An 8,213-nucleotide genomic window follows, 5' to 3' on the forward strand; every position below is an offset into this window, starting at 1 on the left:
CAATTCCTGCACTTCTTGGAAAAGTCATGTGCATTGTGAATTATTTAGAGGTTTTCCCATGTTTCTGGACACTTCCAGACTGCCACTATTTTGTGAGTGGAACTCAAACACATTCTGACAAATTAAGGCTGCACAATTAAAATGGAATTTGCAGTCTTGCACAACAAGCCACTCATACCTAATGGACTTTTTGTGGTAAAAGAAGGTGATGGGAAAATTAATACACTAGAAAGTGTGAGAGTGTAATAATCGCTTGGCAAAGCATCATATAACCTCCCCACAAATAAATGAGAACAAATGCTCAATAAACTGGTCACCTCGAAGCAACCTCAGATGGTGTCCCAGTTTCCATTCCTTTTTGTTGCCCTTGCCTTAAGCACACCCGCAATTTGTGAAAGGGAGAAGAAATACACCTGGATGTACAAGCTCTCATGCATAGACTTCCCTAAAAAATGCCAGCAACAGGCTGCTTTGCTTGTTTAGGTTGCATGTTAGGATTTGCCAAGATGTCACCCAATCCAACTCCAGGAGCCCAAGGAAAGAAAGCATATAAGCACACATCCATATCAGTTTTTAGGCCCAAAACATTTCAATTAGGCACCATGTAACAAAGGCACTCTTGTGTTCTCCAAGTGACAAACTGGACTACTTGTGCAAAGTGATGCACATCATCATTAATGAAAGGATAAACAGGATTGGCTTGAAATGAATGGACCTGAATTTTTGCATTTTTGGGGTAGCTTACCCAGTCAAGATAAAATAGGAGGGATCTTCTAGGGGTAGAGGTGTCAACTGACCTCAAATGATGTGGAATGCTCATCTCTTACCTTTTACTGTTTTTCTGTTTTACAGATTTAAAAGCACACTTATCATCATTCAGTAAGAGAGAAAGCAGCTCTTTAAAATAAGAGGACACCATTGTTATCCTCCCATAAGGCACTGGGATGATGGCAGCTAACAGCCAGTTGGCCTGAGGATGGCTCTCTCTCCACCTCGTATTCTCTCCTCACCCCCCACCCCAAATATCGAGACAATGCACTTTTTAAAACTGAAAAGGAAAACACAGAAGAGCTCAAGATAGTTCCCTGCCTGAAAAATAACAAAACTGACATCCTGCTTCTCTGCCCCTGAAGAGGATGGGAAAATGGCTCCTTTAGCTCTAAGAAATGCACATCCCACTGAGAGCTTGTGTCATGTTGATAGATATCCTGACTCAATTGAATGCTTAGCTCTTTGGTTTTCTCCTGTGTGTACCTTGTGCAAGTGTTTGCACATTCAGCCACAAATTCCCCCCAGCAGAAAGTACGTTGGACATAAGGTAGGCTTGGTCTAATCAAATAAGAGCAAAAAAAATCCTGCATAAAAAACCCGAAGTTGACAGATTGCCATAGCATCTGTTAGCATTCCATAGCACCTACATGATCGGTTTAGAATGTGGATATACATTATTTTTTACAGTATAGTTGAACAGCCATTTTGGCTGAATTCCAAATTGGACTGATTCTGAATCAGATTGAGGCGGCTGGTACTGAACTGGAATGACCCAAATTGATTTGGCCCTCAGAACGATCTGTAAGAGAGCCATAAAGCTAAAATGTCACAAAAACTCAAGATGCCATCTATTTAATCCCCTCTCAAGGAGCTACCATGCCTCCAAGTTGTATACACTTACATTAAAAACAAGAAAGTGATGTTCTTTTTACCTTTGAATTTGTTTTATTTGGGCGATTTTTAAGATCAAAAAAACCCTTTTGATCTACCTGCTGACAATTTCCACGGTTAATTCCCTCTTGAGAGGCTACCATGTTGCCAAAATTCAGGCACCTATGTGAAAAACTAAAGTTCAGTGGAACCTCGTGTTATGGATGGAATCCGTTCTGGAGGTCCGTCCGTAGCACAGAACTGATACAAGCCGAAGTGCAAGGGTGTGATTTAGCACTTCTGCGCATGCGCCGAAACTCGGAAGTAACCTGTTCTGGTACTTCTGGGTTGCCGCAGGACGCAACACAAAAACACGTAACCTGAAGCAGGCACAACATGAGGTATGACTGTGTTATGTTTTTAATGGCTTCCTAATTAAAGTAAAGGGAAGGACCAAAGGTTTGGATTTGGGGTCTAACTAAAGTCAGATCTTTCCAAATTGTTCATAGAATCATAGGATGGGAGAGTTGGAAGAGGCCACAAGGATCATCTAGTCCAACCCACTGCGACGCAGGAATCTTTTGCCCAATGTGAGGCTCAAACCCATGACTCTGAATCTCATGCTCTACTGACTGAGCGATCCCATCAGATTGTGGCCATGGTCCATGCAAAGTAAGGCAGATTTCAATGAGCCACACTTTCTTTCAATTGAGAGACTGAAGCACATGCTTAAAGCTCTCCTACTTGAATGAACAGGATTGTAAAAGCTGAATTGTATTTTTCTATTGAATTGTATCCAGTGGCCTTTACTGAATAACATTAAGAATCTTCTTTTTCATTTATTTGGACAACCTTCTTCTCTATCAATAGAACCACCCCCACCTCCATCAGGATAATAGCATCGCACACTTTGTGAAACAAGGAAGCATTTATTTATTTTTTGCATCTGCTTATTCCATAACAAAATATTATCTACTAAGCTTGGATCCTAGAACAATAGGCAGGTAGGATCCTAGAATGCAACAACTGCAGGAGAAGACCAATCTTCTCCTGCAGGAGAAGACCAATCAGGCTCCAGGAGGGAAGCAGAATCAGCCAATCGGACGGGACTCAGTGTGTAAATAATGTATATAAAAGCCTGAGGTTTGGGGGGAAACTTAGTCACTGTTTTACAAGCTGCAATAAAGAGCATGAAATCACTGCAGGATTCCGAGTATATTTCACAACATGTGGCTCACAAATGCACCTCTCAGATATTCTGTGACCGGTGATGTCCAAACCGCACCTACCCCAAAAATTAAAGCAGTCCAAAGTAGGAAGCAGAGAAATTAACCATGAGGGAGAAAGGTATTCTGGCTACTGCAAATAAAATAGTTTAGAATGGGAAAACCATACTAATCTTTGCTGTATCATTCCAACTTTAGTATATGTGCTGCCGAAGCACCATTAGATTCATGCAAACTATGTTTAACGCATGGAAGGAGAAAGCTCTCCTGGGCAATTTTTCTGTGACAAGATGGGAAGCCAGGGGTCTAAGCTGCTTAATGGACTTTTAAGAGGGCAATACCCCACTAATGGGACAAGAATGCAAACTAAAATGGAAGACGTTCAAATGCTGGGGCTACTCTGCTACCAATTGCAAACTTTTCTATCCAAGCCAATGGTAAAAACAACAGCCACACAACAACTAGTGCCTTTTGAGAAACTTCTCCCAGCCACAGGAGAATAGGTAGAAGTAGAGAATAGGTGTCTGCAATCTATAAAATATTACTCCAGTACACTGTAGGATCCCCCAGCACAATTAAACAACAATGGGGGAACTAGATTTAGGTCAAGAAATAGCTTCAGCCCAGTGGTCCAAAATGTGGTCTAAATCACTGTTTAATTTGATTTCTGCCAGCAAAAGGGGGCTCACACTAAAACCCATCTATAGATTGTATTTAGTGGTAAGAAAAGTAGCACTGATATACCAAGGAGCTTCACCGATATGTAGGTGAGGCTATTATCTTTAGGTACATATATTCACAGATATTCCCATATGTTGTGGGAATGTGCCCAAATTCAGCTGTTCTGGCTGTCAGTTTTACCTGAGATTAGTAAAATTACAAGGCAGCAAATAGAAGTGACACCAGAAATAGCTTTATTAAATATATTTTGAGGTAATAACACAAAACCGCATGATAAAGAACTTATTAGTCATCTGTTATCAGTAGCTAGGAATATTATAGCTAGACATTGGAGTGATGTCTTGGAGTGAACTTAGGCAATTGGTACAAAAGTGTATGGGACATTGCCCTACTGGGAAAAACCTAACTAATAAATTATGATTGTTGAGGGAACAGAAACAAAAGGATAGCTTCACAATGGTCTGGCTTTATTTTATAATGTATACAAACCTTCCAGGTAATAACCAACCTCATCCCCAACAGCATATAGCTCTATCCTACAATAGGAAAAAAAATGGGTTTCCATTTCCTCCTCTTTCCCCTTCCCATTCACACAAACACACCCTGCTCTGCATTACCTAATAAATGAAACAATTAATTAATAATCATCCCTGTTCTGGGCTCACTTGAATCTCTAGGTGGTTGTTGTTGTTGTTTTAGTAGACAACTGCTGCTAAAATAAAGCTGACAAATGTATTCATTTCAACCCAATACTGATGTCATGTGCCTTATTTCTGCCCTTGGCTGGCCCCCACATTTTGCTGCGCACGTTCTGCACCTGGGGCCGCAATGCTTCTTATTTGTTTTTTGTATTTGTATTTTCCAGACTGAGAGTATATAAATATTGTACATTGTTAAGCTGTTGTATTATTAAAACTGAATAATTGTTTAGAGGAGGAAGAAGGAGAAGGAGAAGGAGAAGGAGAAGAAGAAGAAGAAGAAGAAGAAGATGACGACGACGACGACAAGGAAGATTAATCTTACCAGGAACTCCAATTTCAAACAGACTGTAAATGTTCATTGTGTGGTTTCTCCCTACATGACTTGCTTAGGTAAAGGTAGCCCTGCCCGTTCGGGCCAGTCTTGCCAGACTCTAGGGTTGTGCGCTCATCTCACTCTATAGGCCGGAAGCCAGCGCTGTCCGCAGACACTTCCGGGTCACATGGCCAGCGCAACAAGCTGCATCTGGCGAGCCAGCGCAGCACACGGAACGCTGTTTACCTTCCCGCTGGTAAGCGGCCCCTATTTATCTACTTGCACCCAGGGGTGCTTTTGAACTGCTAGGTTGGCAGGCGCTGGTACCGAGCAACGGGAGCTCACCCCGCCGCGGGGATTCGAACCGCCGACCATGCGATTGGCAAGTCCTAGGCGCTGAGGTTTTACCCACAGCGCCACCCGCGTCCCTTGCTTAGTAGCCTGTAAAACTTAAAATGTCCGTATATCTATTATGTCAACCAAAAGTATTTTTAAATAAGCATTTTGTTTTAAGTATCCTAGGTATACTATAATTCATTTTTAAAACTAGATCCTCCAATTACTAGATCTCAGAGCCGTAATGCCTTCAGAAGAAAACCTGGCTGCTGTGGATGACACTTCAAGGTGACAGCTGGGCAGGTAATCAGATGCAATGAGTTCCTCTTGGTTAGCTCCTTCTTTGATCCTTCCCTAGCCTGTCTCCTAAGATTCCTATGGGATTAGCAGTAGCTGTTTATGCAACTGTGGAAAGAGTAAGAACATAAAGAGTTCTGCTAGGTAAAATCAGAGGTCTAAATTCTAGGCCAACCTTCTCCAAGCTAGTTTGCTCCAGTTTTCTCAGACTGCAACTCTAACCATTGCCCATGCTGTCTGGAGTGGATGAGAGTTGAAAACATCTAAAGAGCGCCTGTTGGGGAGACTGATTGAGACCAAACAACCACTTCTCAATGGCAGGCAGCTAGATGCACCTAGGAATGTGGGGAGGAGTGACTAAAAAGGAAGTGGACAAAATGACTGAAACAATGCATTGGGAATCTGAAAAGGGTAGTGCAGAGAGATTAGTTGGGGTGCAGAAATGGGGGGCTATGTGATGCATTGGGGGAGAGAGGGAGGGAGGCAATGAATCATAAATAATCTGGATATATAGGTTAGTTGGCCAGCTTTGTGGAACATGCACTATGGCTATGTTCACCCATGTTGCATTTCCAGTGCGGGTTTTTTAAGCACACTGTTATCCAAAATGCATATGCACCCTGAACTTTGTTACTAGATACTACTGTTTTATGTGTTGTTTCTTAAACCAGCTTCCCATTGACTGGAGCCCTTAACCCATTCATAATGCACCTCTAGCCAAGATGTGAACATCTTTTTGTAGAGAAAAGACACCCTTGCTCTGTCAGTGCCCTCTGATGTGTACACAAAGAGGGGAAGTATTGAAGCAGTGCTTGCATAAACAGAGGCGGGGGGGGGGGGGAGCTGTGAAATGCAATGGGGAAAAAAGAACTTCATTGCATTCTTAAGTTGGTAATGTGAACGCACCCTATACACACGGGAAGCACATTTTTGCCCTCAATGAATTATGAGCACTGTAGTTTACAACTCACAGAGTTACAATTTCCAGCAACCCATTGCCCAGAATTCTCCGTGGGACAAAATGTGTTTTGAACGTGCTTTAAATGTGTAGTGTATACACAGTCATACAGCTCGGGCTTAACAAAAGGAAATATTTTTGGTGTTCAGGGACTTCTTAAAACTGTTCTGAGTTTTACAGTAGGGTAAGTAGTTTGCCTGAATAGATTTGCCCTGCCCTGGAAATGACATTTTAATAAAGGTGGAGGGTGCTTTCAAAGACTTAACACGTTCCCCCCCCCTTCTGTCTGTTTTGAATTCCTTTGAAGTCTGAGGAATGATGAGATAGTGACATCCTTTCATTTGCTGAGCTGCCTAGTGCTGTGGCAGATTTGCCTCAGGTTGCCTGCTCTACTTTATCATTCTTATTTTTACACACACGCGCACACACTATTGTTGACCTTGTTCTGTAAAGTGACATTCAACTATTGCCTTTTAGTGAAATGAAGTAGTACTTATGATCACTCTCTATCTAGCTCACCTAAATAAACCTACAACAACCCACTTTCCTTGCCTTCACTGTCCTATTAACCCCAGAATATAGGGACAAGGTGCCATGTGGTATCTGGGAGAACGTAGTGTTGGCATTGAGGGATGACACAAATTTCCAACAATTCAAACACCATCCATCATGAAGTCACATCTATGGTTGGAGTCTTGCTTCTGTCTGTAAATGTTTTCATTTCTGAACCTAAGCAGTTTAACCTTAAGATGGTCTCCTTCCAGTCGTCAGCAATAGGGAGAATGCACTGTGAGGGTATTCTATATAAAACTATCTAACAAGTTTGATAGGTGGTGAGAGGTGGGGGTTATCCTTTTCCCAACATTACCTAACCTACTTCTCATGGAAAAAGAAGCAGCTGCCTCATGCTGCATCAGACTGTTTATCCATCCAGCTCAATGGTTTTGACTTTCAATTAGAGATGGGTGGATTTCTTAGAGCATTCTTTAGATTAACTCGAAAATTGCTTGAGTTCTTACACAGTGAGGGGGGGGGAGTGGAGTAGGGACAAAATCAGAGGGGGAGGGAGGTTCTCACTGGTCCTCAGTGTGGGTCTGGCCACCACTCTGCCACCCACTGATTTTCTTCTTGAGATCCCTCATAAAGGATGACTGCATATTCCTGCTGTGCAGGATCTGGACTACATAATCCCGAGCGCCCCTTCCAACTCTATGAATGTCCCTGCAAAATGCAGGCTAATAGATGCAAGAGAGTTAACCCTGCCAGGCAAATTCGGGAATGAGTAGAAAACCTGCAGGGGCAGAAAGATGGAGAAACATAACCCAAACAGAGGGTTGGTTGGTTGGTTGGTTGCCCCTCATGGAGCCCCTGTTTCCATATTAATGGAGGGATAGGATGAAACAAAAACAAAAACAGCTCCATGGGACTGCATGGGATAGGGACCTGCAAGGGGGAAATCAGAGGAATGAAAGCTGTTCAGAGCATTGGGTCACAGTGCTTCAGTTCCAATCAGTGCATATCACCTAATGTCTTGCTGGAATCTCATAATGTTTTATATCACAAATGTTCTTAGTCTTGCTTTTCTTGCACCATAGCCTGTCTGGACAACAATAATGTAGTAGCACTGAAGAAGCATCACACAACAAACGAAAGCAGAATACAGTGGTACCTCAGGTTACAGACGCTTCAGGTTACAGACTCCGCCAACCCAGAAATAATACCTCGGGTTAAGAACTTTGCTTCAGGGTGAGAACAGAAATTGTGCGGCGGCGGCACAGTGGCAGCGGGAGGCCCCGTTATCTAAAGCGGTACCTCAGGTTAAGAGCAGTTTGAGGTTAAGAACGGACCTCCAGGATGAATTAAGTTCTTAACCCGAGGTACCACGGTATATTCACCTCTAATGCATCATTATTGTGTCAAGAACATGGTGCAGAATACACCAGCAATAAAACACCCATCTGGAAGGACCCTATGAACACCCACCTGTGCCTTACTCAGTCATTGGACTCCTTCCCAGCCATTTTTTGTTGTTGAGATATTATTTTGATTAGTTTCAGGGC

This window comes from Podarcis gaigeae (genome assembly GCF_964106915.1).
Source record: "Podarcis gaigeae genome assembly, chromosome: 3".
Taxonomy (NCBI): Eukaryota; Metazoa; Chordata; class Lepidosauria; order Squamata; family Lacertidae; genus Podarcis; species Podarcis gaigeae.